Source organism: Chiloscyllium plagiosum, unplaced genomic scaffold (assembly GCF_037043375.1).
Source record: "Chiloscyllium plagiosum isolate Xiang-an unplaced genomic scaffold, Cpla_swu_hap1 HiC_scaffold_41, whole genome shotgun sequence".
Taxonomy (NCBI): Eukaryota; Metazoa; Chordata; class Chondrichthyes; order Orectolobiformes; family Hemiscylliidae; genus Chiloscyllium; species Chiloscyllium plagiosum.
In genome coordinates this window covers 3163911-3177503 of record NW_028270179.1, presented here as the reverse complement: position 1 = coordinate 3177503, position 13593 = coordinate 3163911, and positions in this window count along the sequence as shown.

The following is a 13593-nucleotide window of genomic DNA, read 5'->3' as shown; positions in this document are numbered from 1 at the left end:
GTGGTCCACATATGCACCAAAAACATAAGTAGAAATAAAGGTGGGAATCTAAGGCAGAAGTTCAGGGAGGTAGGGTGGAAGCTTGGAGCTGGAACAAACAGTTGGCTGTCTGGTTTGTTGGTGTGCCACGTGCTAGTGAAGCAAGGAAGTGGGAGAGGGTGGAGCTGTGCACGTGGCTACAGGGATGGTGCACGAGGAAGGGTTTTGGATTTTAGATAATTGGAGCTTTTACTGGGAAAGGAGGGACCTCTCCAAACAGGATGGTCTTCACCTGAACTAGACGGGTACCAATATCCCGTTGGGTGGGGGGTGGGGGGGGGGGCAGATGTAGAATTTGTTAATACTCTTTGTGGAGAAGTGTTAAATTAATGCAGCAGGGAAATGGGAATCTGAATTGCTGGTCCAGCGTACAGGAAGTTGAGCGTAGTGATGTCAGGGATAGGTTTCCAAGGTCGCTTGAGGGCACTGGCAATCACGATGCTGGTTTGAAATGTGTGTACTTCAATGCCAGGAGCATCTGGAATTAGATGGTTGAACTTGCAGCATGGGTTGGTCCCTGGGATTTCGAAGCTGTGGCCATTTCGCAAACATGGCTAGAAGAGGGACAGGATTGATTGTTGCAGATGCTGGGATTTAGATATTTTAGCAAGAACAGAGATGATGGTAAAAGAGGAGGGGCGTGTGGCATTGTTAATCAAGGGTAGTATTAGAGCAGAGCTCTTCCACTGAAATAGGTTAGGCCGACGTTAGAAACAGGAAAGTAGAGATCTCTCTGTTGGGAGTTTTCTATAGGCTTCCGAAGTGTCCCAGGAATGTAGAGGATAGGATAGCAAAGACGGTAGTCGAAAGGAGCGAGAGAAACAAATTAGTTGCTATGATGGACTTTAAATTCCTCACTATTGACTGGGAATACTATAGCTCAAGTAGATCAGACGGGTCAATTTTTGGACAATGTGTGCAGGAAGACTTTCTGACACAGGATGGAGACAGGCCAACTGGGGACGATGCTCTTTCGGATTTGGTACTGAGGAATGAAACCTCCCAGGTGTCAGATTTGGATATAGGTGAGCACTTTGGCTATAGTGACCATAATTCTGTTATGTTTGCAATATCATTGGGCAGAGATAGGTTATACCGCAGGAAAAAAGGTGTAGCTGGGGGGAAAGCAATTATGATGCGATTAAGAAAGATTTAGGATGCATAGAATGGGAAAGAAACTGCAGGCAATGGACACTCTTGATAAGGTGTGAAGGTTCAGTTTGGTGGTTTAGGAGTTATATGTTATGCAAAAATGATCTAATGTTCGGACGAAGAAGATCCAGGAGAGGACATGAGAAGTTGTTCGCAGATAGTATCAAGGCAAACCCTAAGGCCTTTTATCGGTATATCAGGAATAAAAGAATGACGAGAGTAAGGTTCAGGCTAATCAAAGATAGCAGTGAAAATTTGTGCATAGAATCAGAGGACATAAGAGAAGCGCCTAGTTGGAAAAAGACAATGTTAGTGAGAATACGGAGATACTGTCTACAAGATTAGATGAGATTGAGTTTGAAAAAGAGGAGAGTATTTAGCAATTTTGCAAGATCTGAAGTTAGGTCGTGCCTCACTCACCTTCGAGAAGTTGACAACACAGGTGTGTTAAAAAAAAGCAGTTGAGGTCGCGTATATGGACTTCAGTAAGGCGTTTGACATGGTTCCACACGGTAAGCTATTGAACAAAATACGGAGTTTCAGGATTGAAGGCGATTTCGCAGTTTGGATCAGAAATTGGCGAGCTGAAAGAAGACAGAGTGTAATGGCTGATGAGAAGTGTTCATCGTGGAGCTCAATTCCCGTCGTTTGCCGTAAGGATCTGTTTCTGGACAATTGCTGTTTGTACGAGGGGACGTAGCGTTCAATTGAGTAGTAACAGCTTCAGGATAGATTTTGGAGTGGTTTCTTTACACAGATTAATAGAGGTGTATCTGCAACACTACTGCCTGAAACAGTAATCGGACTCGCCGACGTTAGATTAGGTGGGCAGCAGATTAGTTTCACAGGCTGGCGCAACATCGAGGTCTGAAATGCTTGTAATGTGCTGTGACGCTATTTGTTCTGAATAAAACAGTCAGGGCAAGAGGCAATAAAGAAGAGAACAAAGTAGGACTCCAATACAGGAGTCCATCAGGGAAGGCAGATGAACTCAGGGCATGGTGAGTAACATGGGAGTGGGATACGTTGCAATTACAAAATTTGGCTCAGGGATGGACAGGACTGGCAGCTTAATGCTCCAGGATACAAATGTTCCAGAAAGCATGGAGGGTGGGGCGTGGAGCAGAATGCTACAGAGGAGGAGAAGTGGTGATTTGATAAGGGAGAGTATTTCTGCTGTACTTAGGGATAATATTGCTGGGAATACATCCGGGGGCGATTTGGGTGAATTTGAGAAATAAGAAAGGGATGATTACCTTATCGCAGTTGAATTAGCCACCCCGTAATAGTCAGCAGGAAATTGAGAAACAAATGTATAATGAGATTTCCGTTATATGTAAGAATAATAGGGTGGTTATGGTAGGGGATTTGAACTTTCCAAATGTAGACTGGGATTGCCATCGGGTTTAGTTGGACAGGAATTTAAATGTGTACAAGGAAGCTTTCTGACTCAGTATGTAGATGTTCCTACTGGAGATGGTCTAAAAATTGACCTACGATTGGGAAATAAGGGAGGAGCGTGACCGAGGTGTCAGTGGGGGAGCCCTTTGAGGCCAGCAACCGCAACACTATTAATTATAAAATAGTGATGGAAAAGAATAGGCTGGATTTGAAAGTTTAAGTTCAACATCGGAGGAAGGCTAATTTTGATGATATTGGGCAAAAACTTACAAAAAGGTTGGGGGGTGGAGGGGAGATGTCACTAGATAAAGGGACGGCTGGAAAATGGGAAGCTTTCAGAAATGAGATAACCAGAGTCCAGAAGCAATATATTCCATTCGGGTGAAAGCAAAGACTAGTAGATGTAGGGAATCCTGGATGACGAGAAAAATTCTTAAGAGAAAGAAGAAAGCATATGTCAGATATGGACAGGAGAAATCGAGAGAAATCGAGAGAATCCTTAGAAGAGTATAAAGGCAGTAGGAGAAAACTTAAGAATGAAACCGGGGGCAAAAAGGAGGCATGAAATAACTTTGTCAAATAGGATTAAGGAGAATCCAAAGAGTTTTGAAAACACGTTAAAGACAAAAGGATAACTATGCACAGAACAGGGCCCCTCAATTAGCAGCAAGGCAGCCTATGATTGGAGACGCCAGAGATGGGGAGATACTAAATGAGTATTTTGCAGCATTGTTTACTGTGGAGAAAAGCATGGAAGATACACAGCGTGGGGAAATAGATGTTGACATCTAGAAAAAAAATGCCCATATTACGGAGCAGGAAGTGCGGGATGTCTTGAAACACAAAAGTGGACAAATCCCCAGGATCTGATCAGGTATACCCTAGAGATCTGTGGCAAGTGATTGTTGGGCCCTTTGCTGAGATATTTGTATCATCAATAGTCATAAGTGAGGTGCTGGAATATTGGAAGTTGGCTAACGTGGTGCCACTATTAAGAAAGGTGGTAAGGAAAAGCGAGGGAACTGTGGACCAGGGAGCATACTGTCGGTGGTGGGCAAGTTATTGGAGTAATCCTAAAGGACAGGATTTACATGTATTTGGAAAGGAAAAGACTGATTATGGATAGTCAACATGGCTTTGTGCGTGAGATATCATGTCTCTCAAACTTGGTTGTGTTTTTTGAAGAAGTAACGAAGAGGATTCATGAAGGCAGTCACGTGGATATGACCTATACGGACTTCAGTTTGACAAGGTTCCCCATGGGAGACTGGTTGGTAGGTGAGATCTCATGGAAGATAGGGAGAACTAGTCATTTGGATGGAGAACTGACTTGAAGGTACAAAACAGATGGTGGAGGTTGCTTACCTTACCGGAGGCCTGTAACTAGTGGTGTGCCACAGGAATCGGCGTGGTTCCATTACGTTTCTTCATTTATAAGAATTCGTTGAATATATATATAGGTATAATTAGCAGATGACACCAAAATTGGAGGTATAGTGGACAGCGAAGAAGGTGACATCAGAGTACAACGGGATCTTGATGAGATGCGCCAATGAGCTGAGGAGTAGCAAAAGGGCTTTAATGTAGTTAAATGCGAGGTGCTATATCTTGGAAAAGAAAATCACAGCAAGACTTATACACTTCACGGTAAGGTGCTACGGACTGTGGCTGAACAAAGAGACGTTGGAGTGCAAGTTGATAGTTCCTTGAAAGTAGAATCGCAGATAGATAGAATAGTGAAGAAGACATTTGGTATGCTTCCCTTTATTGGTCAGAGCATTGAGTACAGGAGTTGAGAGGTCATGTTTCGGCTTTACTGGACATTGGTTAGGATACTTTTGGCATACTGAGTGCGATTCTGTTCTTCCAATCGGAAGGATATTGTGAAACGTGAAAGGTTTTAGAAAATATTTACAAGGATGTTGCCAGCTTTGAACAATAGACAGAGGTTAAATCGGCAGGGGGTGTTTTCCCTGGAACGTCGGAGGGTGAGAGGTGACCTTATAGAAATTTATAAAATCATGGGGGTGCATCGATAGGATAAACAGACAAAATGTTTTCTCTGGGGTGGGCAAGTGCAGAACTAGAATTTTAGGATGAGAGGGAAAGATATAAAGGGAACCTGACGGGCAACGTTTTCACACAGAGATGGTGTGTATTTGGAATAAGCTGCCAGACGAAGTAGTGGAGTCTGGTACAGTTACAGCATTTAAAAGGCAACTGGATGGGGGCATGAATAGGAAGGGTTACAGGGATATGGGCCAAGTGCTGGCAAATGGGACTAGATTAGGTGAGGAGATCTGCTCGGCCCGGATGAGTTGCACCGAAAGGTTTGTTTTCATGCTGTACATCTGAACGACTCTATAACAAGCATTTGACCATTCAGTATAATAATGGCTGTTCGGCCCATCGAATCTGCACGAGCCTTCAACTGATTGTGAAACCTGTAGAGAGAATGCGAACAGTTTCGGCATGAATAAAGCCTGGAAATGTATGCATTGTGGGAAGAGAGTCTATTATCCGTCCGCTCTTGTGATTCATGAGCGCAGACATACTGGGGAGAGGCCTTTCACCTGTTTTGTGTGTGAGAAAGGATTCAGTGCTATCTCCAATCTGCTTTCACGCCAGAAGGTTCACGCTATGGACAGGCCATGCAACTCTGACATGCGAAGGGACTCGCTGATGCATCCGCTCCGCTGGCACACAAGCAAGTTTGTAACAGGAGGAGGGCATTCCCGGATCTGATTTTGGGAAGGAATTCACCAGTTCAGCTGACGTGATGAGACACAAGCGAGTTCACCCTGGGAACAGGCAGTACACTCGTTGTGATTGTTGGAAAGGATTTATTAAGTCATCTGGCTTGTTTATTCGCCAGCGGATTCACACTGGGGAAAAGCTGTTCACCTGCTCTCAATGTGGGAAGGGGTCTACAGATTTTCCCCCCTTCAGAGACACCAGTGAGTTCGCACTGCGGGGAGTCTGATTCCCTGCTTTCAGTGACAATAGACAATAGTCAATAGGTGTAGGAGTCGGCCATTCTGCCTTCGATCCTGCACCACCATTCAAGATGATCATGGCTGATCATCCTTAATCTGTATCCTGTTCCTGCCTTCTCTCTCTCACCCTTGATTCCACTATCCTTGAGAGCTCAATCCAACTCTTTCTTAAATTAATCCAGAGACTGGGCCTCCACTGCCCTCTGAGGCAGAGCATTCCACACAGCCACCACTGTCTGGGTGAAGTTGTTTCTCCTCATCTCTGTCCTAAATGGTCTACCCCGTACTTTTAAGCTGTCTCCTGTGGTTCAGCACTCACCCATCAGCGGAAACATGTTTCCTGCCTCCAGAGTGTCCAATCCTTTAATAATCTTATAGTCTCAATCAGATCCCCTCTCAGTCTTCTAAACGCAAGGGTATACAAGCCCAGTCGCTCCAGTCTTTCAGGGTAAGCTCGCCCCGCCATTCCAGGAATTGGCTTCGTGAACCTACGCTGCACTCCCTCAATAGTCTGAATAAATAGACAGCGAGGGGAATGATTCATTGCTTTACCCAGACTGCACACACAACAGCGAGTTCACACGAGGGGGATGCCGTTTGTCCACAAACTGTGTCCCCACAAAGTGGTCAAAAAGATTGGTACTGAAGATGTAACTGTGTCAGTGACAATGATATATTCTCACTGACAAAGGGTGGAACTTTTCAAGCAAATTGCTGGTGATCAAGGAGTAAATCACTGTTGGTAAAAGTGGCTGGTATTTCTCCAGGGAAATGTTCTATCAAAAAGGGAAGTTTCTGAGGAGCCAATTCTTTCCAACGCAATAACCACGACTTAAATCTGTGCAATCAATTCTGAAGCATTTATATTTTCAGTAAAGTCACTCCAGATGTCAAAGCAAAATTTTTATTCCAAGTTGCCGGCTGAGCTGAAACGTTTATTAGAAAAAACATTTTCCAAATGTTCATTGTGTTAATCAGAAATATACATATAAAAACAAATTTAGAATTCAAAATTGCCCCTCAAACATAAAAATGCATCAGAAAAACATAACCATGGAAGATTGTAACCAGCCATGAACGAATTGCCGGGTTTTTGACAGGCGGCTGTGTCAACACAGACAGTGGAACATTTTCAGACAGAAAGCTCTAGAAATCACAGGTATCAGAATGAAAAACTGGGGAGGAGTCGAAGTAACTTCCAAAAGGCTATGGCATATGTTTTGGTTGATCCCTTCAGAAAGTGAATGATTCTTCAAGACTTCATGTGTTAAAAATCTTCGGCTGTAAAAGTGGAATTGAAATCAAAACATTATACAGACAATTCGGATTGTGTTACATAAGGATGCTTTCTTTCGCTTCCCATTTGCGCAATAAAGTTTGTTTATGTTTAACAAAGTGACCTGTGGTGCCATGAATTTTTAACTTACTTGCTGAATGTTTCAAAGTACCTTTATACGCTGATTGTCCTGACAAATATTGCAGGATTCTTGACGTCTGTGGACAAAGGAGACAAGCGTCAGTCAGTGAGAAGCTGCACACACAGTGAGACAGCAGAAGCCAGTCAGGCTCAGAAAGTGATGGCCAGATAAAGCACCTCATGAAGGAACAGCGCTCCGAAAGCCAATGTTTCCAACTAAATATGTTGGACTATAATCTGGTATTGTGGAAATTTTGGTTTCGGCCAGATTATATATATATATTTTTTTTTTTTGGTTGACACCGGGAGCATTTCATCAGAACGACTTTTGAAAATATTCGAATGGGATTGTCACTGGCAAGGCCAGCAGTGGGTGCCATTCTCTAACTGTCTCTAACTGTCCCTGAACAGTGATGGGTATCCATCAGCTTCTGGAAGTGCTGCAGAACGAGACCCTGTGTCTGCCTTGTGACCACTGGACCACGTCTCTTCTGCAGAGCAAATGTCAGCTTACTACTTAAGTTGGTATTCTTGTAAATGGTCCCGTCGAATGCATTGAATTGGGAGGGTGGGTGGTGTTATCTGCTGAGAGAGAAAACAGCAGCACAATACTTGAATCCAGACTGCATCGCCTGTCCCTCCCTTCACTCCTCACCCGACACACACGCACACACTGGCCCCAGATCTGAAACCCATACAGAGGTTGCTCACTCCCTTGTGGATGATGGGCGCAGAAGGCAATCTCAGCTCCTGAAGCTCACCCACAGAATCATAGAGCCCTATAGCACGGAGACAGGCCCTTTGGCCCAAACTGATACATGCTTAACAAAATGTCTGTTCCCACTTACTCCATTTCCCTACACCTGGCCTTGATGCTTCTAATCCTTTCGTATCTACGTATTTGTACAAATGTCATTTACATGTCGTTAATGTAACCGTGTCAACCACTTCCACTGGTAGCTCATGCCATATGCATAGCACCCTCTATTATGAAACAAGTTGATGCTCAGGTTCCAATTTTTGCCTTTCCACTATGACTGTAAACTGATGACCACTCGTCCTCTGTAAAACTCCCCGATTCCCCCACCCTCAGAAAAAGACTGAATGCATTCACAATATCCATGCCGATCATGATCTTATACAACTGATTAAGGTATACTTCAGTCTCCTACGCTGCAAAGAAAATGCCCTATCTTGACCAACATTTCATAATAACAAAGCCCATTCAGGCCAGTCAGCATCCGTGTTAACTTCGATTGCACTTTTTTTCCAGTTTAATGACATCCTTCCTGGAAAAAGGTCATCAGTACTGTACACATTACTCCAAGTGTGGCCTGACCAACGTCTGGTATAACTGCAACATAATTTCCCAACTTCGATACTGAATGCTCCGACTATTGAAGGGCAGTGTGTCAAAAGCCTTCTTCATTGATCTGCATATCTGTTGTTCCGATTTCAGAGAACTGTGAACCTGAACTCCAAGATCCCTCTGTTCCACGACACGCCTTAAGGCCCTACCATCACATAAAACTTCTACCTTGATTTGACTTTCCAAAAACCAAGACCTCACACTTATCTGTATTAAACTCCATTTGCCGTTTCTCGGCCCACTTGTACAGCTAAACAAGGTCCTGCTGCGATTACTATTAAACCTCCACACTGTCCATGATACCGGGTATTTCAGATTCATCATCAAACTTACTAACCCATGCTTTGACATTCTCTAACAAGTCATTGATGCAGAAAATAAACAGCAATGGGCCCAGCACCAACCCCTGAGGCACGCCACGAACGACAGGCCTCCAGTCCGACAAGTATTCTTCCACTAATACTCTCTGCTTTCTGCCATCAATCCAATTGCATATCCAATTTCCCAGCTTGCCCTGGATTCCATGCAACTTTACCATCCAAATCAACCTACCATTTGGAACATTACCAATGGCTTTATTGAAATTCATGAGGACTACATCTATGGCTCTGTCCTTGGCAACCTTCCTGTCACTTCATCACAGCAGTTTAACAAGTCTGTGAGACATGACCTCCCATTCATAAAGACATGCTGACTACTCTTTATCAAACCCTGACTTTCGAAATGTATGTATATCTTATCCCACAGAAAATTCGCAAGTACCTTGGGCAGTGGTTAGCACTGCTGTCTCACACCGCCAGAGACCTGCGTTCAATTCCTGTCGCAGGCAACGGCGTGTGTGGTGTTTGCACATTCTCCCCGTGTCTGCATGGGTTTCGTTCGGGTGCTCCGGTTTCCTCCCACAGTCCAAGAACGTGCAGGTCAGGTGAATTGACCATGCTAAATTGCCCGTAGTGTTGGGTAAATGTAATGGAATAGTTCTGGGTGGGTTGCTCTTTGGAGGGTCGGTGTGGACTTGTTGATCCAAAGGGACTGTTTCCATACTGTAAGTAATCTAATCTAATCTAATTTACCCACCACAGATGTTAGAGTTACTGGTCTTTTGTTCACAGGCTTTTCTTTGAAGCCCTTCTTGAATGTGCAACAACATTTTCTCTCCTCCAGTCTTCTGGCTGTGGCTAATTCTGTTGTGAAACTAACAGCAAGGGCCCCTGCAATTTCTTTTCTGGGCTCTTGCAGTGTTCTTGAATACATCTGGTCAGGGCCAGGAAAATTGTCCACCTTCATAGTTTCTAATACATCCAGCACCGCATCTACTATGGTATGGATTGCCCCCAGGATATCACCACTAACCTCCCCACATCCCCAAGGCTTCATGTCTTTCTCCACAGTAAACACAGAGGAGCAATATTCATTGAAAACTCGTCCATCTCCTGTGGTTCGACACATACGTGTCCACTATGGTCATTGAGGGGCTCTAATATCTCTGTAGTTATCATTTTTCGTTTAATGCAGTTAAAGTACCTCTTTGGATTCGCGCTAACCTTCTCAGCCAAGTCTATTTCATACACCATTTTCGCCCTCTTGATTTCTTTCCAAAGTAAATCCCTGTATTCCCTGTATACCTCCAGGGACGCCCTTGATCCCGGCTTCCTGCACCTAAACCACACCTACTTGTTTCCGCACAAAGCCTCAACAATATTTATCATCCAAGGTGCCATATTCCTGCCATTCTAGCCCTTCCTCACACAGGAATATGTAGTGCTGGAACTGCATCAATCTCAATTTCAAAGGCCTCCCAATTGCCATTTGTCCTTTTACCTGCAAACAACCTATTCCAATGAAAACCTGCAAGGTTCTATCGAATTCCATCAAATTTGGCCTTTCCGCAATTTAGGACTTGAACCTGTGGACCAGTTTTGTCCCTCTCTATGTCTATTTTAAAATTAACAGAGCTATGGTTACTGGTCACAATGTGCGACCCAGAGTCACCTCAGTCAGTTGTCCTGCCGTATTTCCCAGGAGTAGCTCTAGATTTGCCCAACCTGGAATAGGATCCTCTATATGCTGCTTGAGGAAGCTTCCCTGAACGCACTTCACAAATTCCAACCCATCGAATCCTATAGTCTCTGGCAATTCTAGTTTTTGATAGAAAAATTTAAATCCACTATTGTAACAACCATATTGCTACTTCAAGTCTCCTCGATCACCCTGCATATTTATTCTCGTAATTCCCATTGACTATTTGGTGGATTATAGTATAACATTACCTTTACATGCTTGGTTCTCAGCTCCATTCATAAAGCCTTAGTGGGTGATCCTTCAGTTATTACATCTGGCCATTGCTTGAATATGCACCTTCATCAAATGCCTTCAGCTCCCCCTCTCCCCTTCCACCACCTCCATCCTGCCAGAAGCACCTGTACATGGTCACCTTGGGGATGGTGGATGGGCAAGGGAATGCGACAGTTCCTATTGCCCACTCCTTTGTGGATGATGGGAGTAATCGGGCAGTCCTAGCTCCTGTTGCACAATCCATTGAGGGTGATGGGGGATGGACTAGATGGGGAAACATGAGTTCCCACTTCTCAATCCATTGTGCATGTGTTTGAATGGTTTGGGGAGTCATTCAGATTCAGTCCCATCTCCTATTGCTGCCCAAGGGAAAATGTCCAATGAGGATAAAGAGGACCCTGTCAGGGTGTGGCGTCAATGATCAGTGAGGAGGGATTCGGCACCAACAATCGGGGGAAGGGTGGAAACCCTGCTGTGATTGGACAGGCCAATGGCAAGGCAGCGAGTTGTTGAGACTGAGTGTGAGGGTTCGCTGGTTGGGCCAAGGGAGAACGCGGGCAGCGAGAAGTAAATTGAATCAAATGAGCTGTGGGCGGGTGATTGAAAGCCTACCTACAGCAAATCCACTGCGTTTTCCTTGGAAGGCCTTTGGAAGACCGTGAGGGTGTTGAGGGACTGTTGAATTGTCCAATCGCAGTACGTTATTCAGTGCCAATGGGCAATAACGAGAGGGAAATATCAGCATCGTCACCAATAGACAACAGACAATAGACAAGAGACAATAGGTGCAGGAGGAGGCCATTCAGCCATTCGAGCCGGCACCACCATTCAATCTGATCTTGGCTGATCTTCCTTAATCAGTGTCCTGTTCCAATCAGTATACGGATAATGGAGAGATGTTCTGTGGGGATTGGCCAGTACAACACATTGGAACATTGGGAGGATGAGCAAATGGCCGGCAGGCTACTGAGCCAATTGTAAGAGGGAAAATGGGGGATCAGCACGATGTAGTGTTAAGCCAATCACTTAGAGGGAAGGGTAGGTGGGAACATATGATGGACAGAGGCCCACTTGAATCGAAAATCAATGGCTTGGCAGGAAACAAGGTTGGATCTGCCTACCAGCCAATAGGTGGCAGCGGTGCGGACGGAGTCCATTTTGAAAGGAAAAGGTGATAAAGGTGAAAAAATGAGAGACAGGGGGAGAAAGTGGGAAGTGAATGTTCCGTTAAATTTGTGTGTGTGTGCGGGCATGTCTAAGCACTTGTCCATATCACTGTGAACTCTTCTTATTCGTGGCCCCGTTCACATTCCTTTTGAATGTTATAACTGTACAAGCCTCTTTCCTTGGGCAGCTTATTCCATACACGCACCACCCTCTGCGTGAAAAGGTTACCCCTTCGGTCCGTCTTATATCTTTCCCCTTTCAACCGAAACCTGTGCCCTGTCCAATTCTGGACTCCCGCATCCCACGGAAAAGACCATGTGAATTTATCCTAACCATGCAATTCTTGATTTGACAAACTTCAGCTTTCGAAGCTCCAGGTAAAACAGCCACAGCCTATATAGCTTCCCTCTGTAGCTCAAACCCTCCAAAGTTTGCAACATCCTTGTGAAATATTTCTCAACCCTTTTCAATTTCACAATATATTTCCGAAAGAAGGGAGATGTGAACTGGGCATGTTATTCCAAAAGTGCCCTCATCGATGTCCTGTACAGCTGCAACATATCTTCCCAATTCTGAGACGCGATAAGGTAAAAACAATGACTGCAGATGCTGGAAACCAGATTCTGGATCAGTGGTGCTGGAAGAGCACAGCAATTCATCCAGCATCCGACGAGCAGCAAAATAGACGTTTCGGGCAAAAGCCCTTCATCAGGCTCTCTGCGTTTATTCCTGGGATTGCCTTACCAAAATGCCGCATGTCACCATTTTCAATATTGAAGTCCATCTACAACTCATTGGCCCACCTAATTAAGTTCCTGTTAGACTCTGATTTTTTTTCAGCGATGACCCTATTGTTGTTGTCACCTTGGCTCCAGCTGGAGCTCTGTAGATAGTGGGCTCGAGCTGATCAACTGCCCTCTCCATGCCCGCCGGCACAAATGTACTCACCGTCTCCTATGGCATGCTGTCTTTCACCAGTCAGGGTTTTGAGTTCGCATGTTACAGCTGTATAAAAATTTAACTTGTCCACCTTTGGATTACTGCATGCAGTTCTGATCGTCGTACTGTAGGGAGTTTGTGCGGGCTTTGGACAGAGGGCAAGAAATGTTCACCAAGATATTGTCTGAATGAGAGTGGATTAACTAAAAGGAAAGTCGGCAAACGGTCTCTCCACTCCGGAGGCTCCCTGTCTCATTCCTGATGAAGGGGTTTTGCCTGAAACATCGATTTTCCTGCTCTTCGGATGATGCCTGACCTGCTGTGAATTTCCAGTACCATTCAAGTCTAGACTCTGATCTCCAGTATCTGCAGTCCTCACCTTCACCTGCACAAACTTGCAGTGTATTCACGACAGCGTCGAATGTTGAGGGACAAATTGATAGAAGCACATAAAATTATGAAAGGAAATGATAGGGGAGTTAGCCATTCTTTAATTCACGTGGATGTGTCAAATAATAGGGAAGAAAGAATTAAGGTGAGAAGATAAGGTCGAAAGGAGATGACGAGAATTTCTTTTAAAAAAAGAAAGTGGTCGGTGCCTGGACCCTAAAACCAGGGAAGGTGGGAAAATCAGATATGATCGCAATGTTTAAGAGGCATTTGGATAGACATGTGAAAAGGCAGGGGATAAAGGGATAGGGATCATATGCAGGCTGGTGGGATGAGTTTGGAATGGCAGCAAAACCGACACAAATGTGGTGGGACAAAGGGGCTGATCATTCTGTGTCCTGTAAACAATCGAACATTTCATTGGGGTG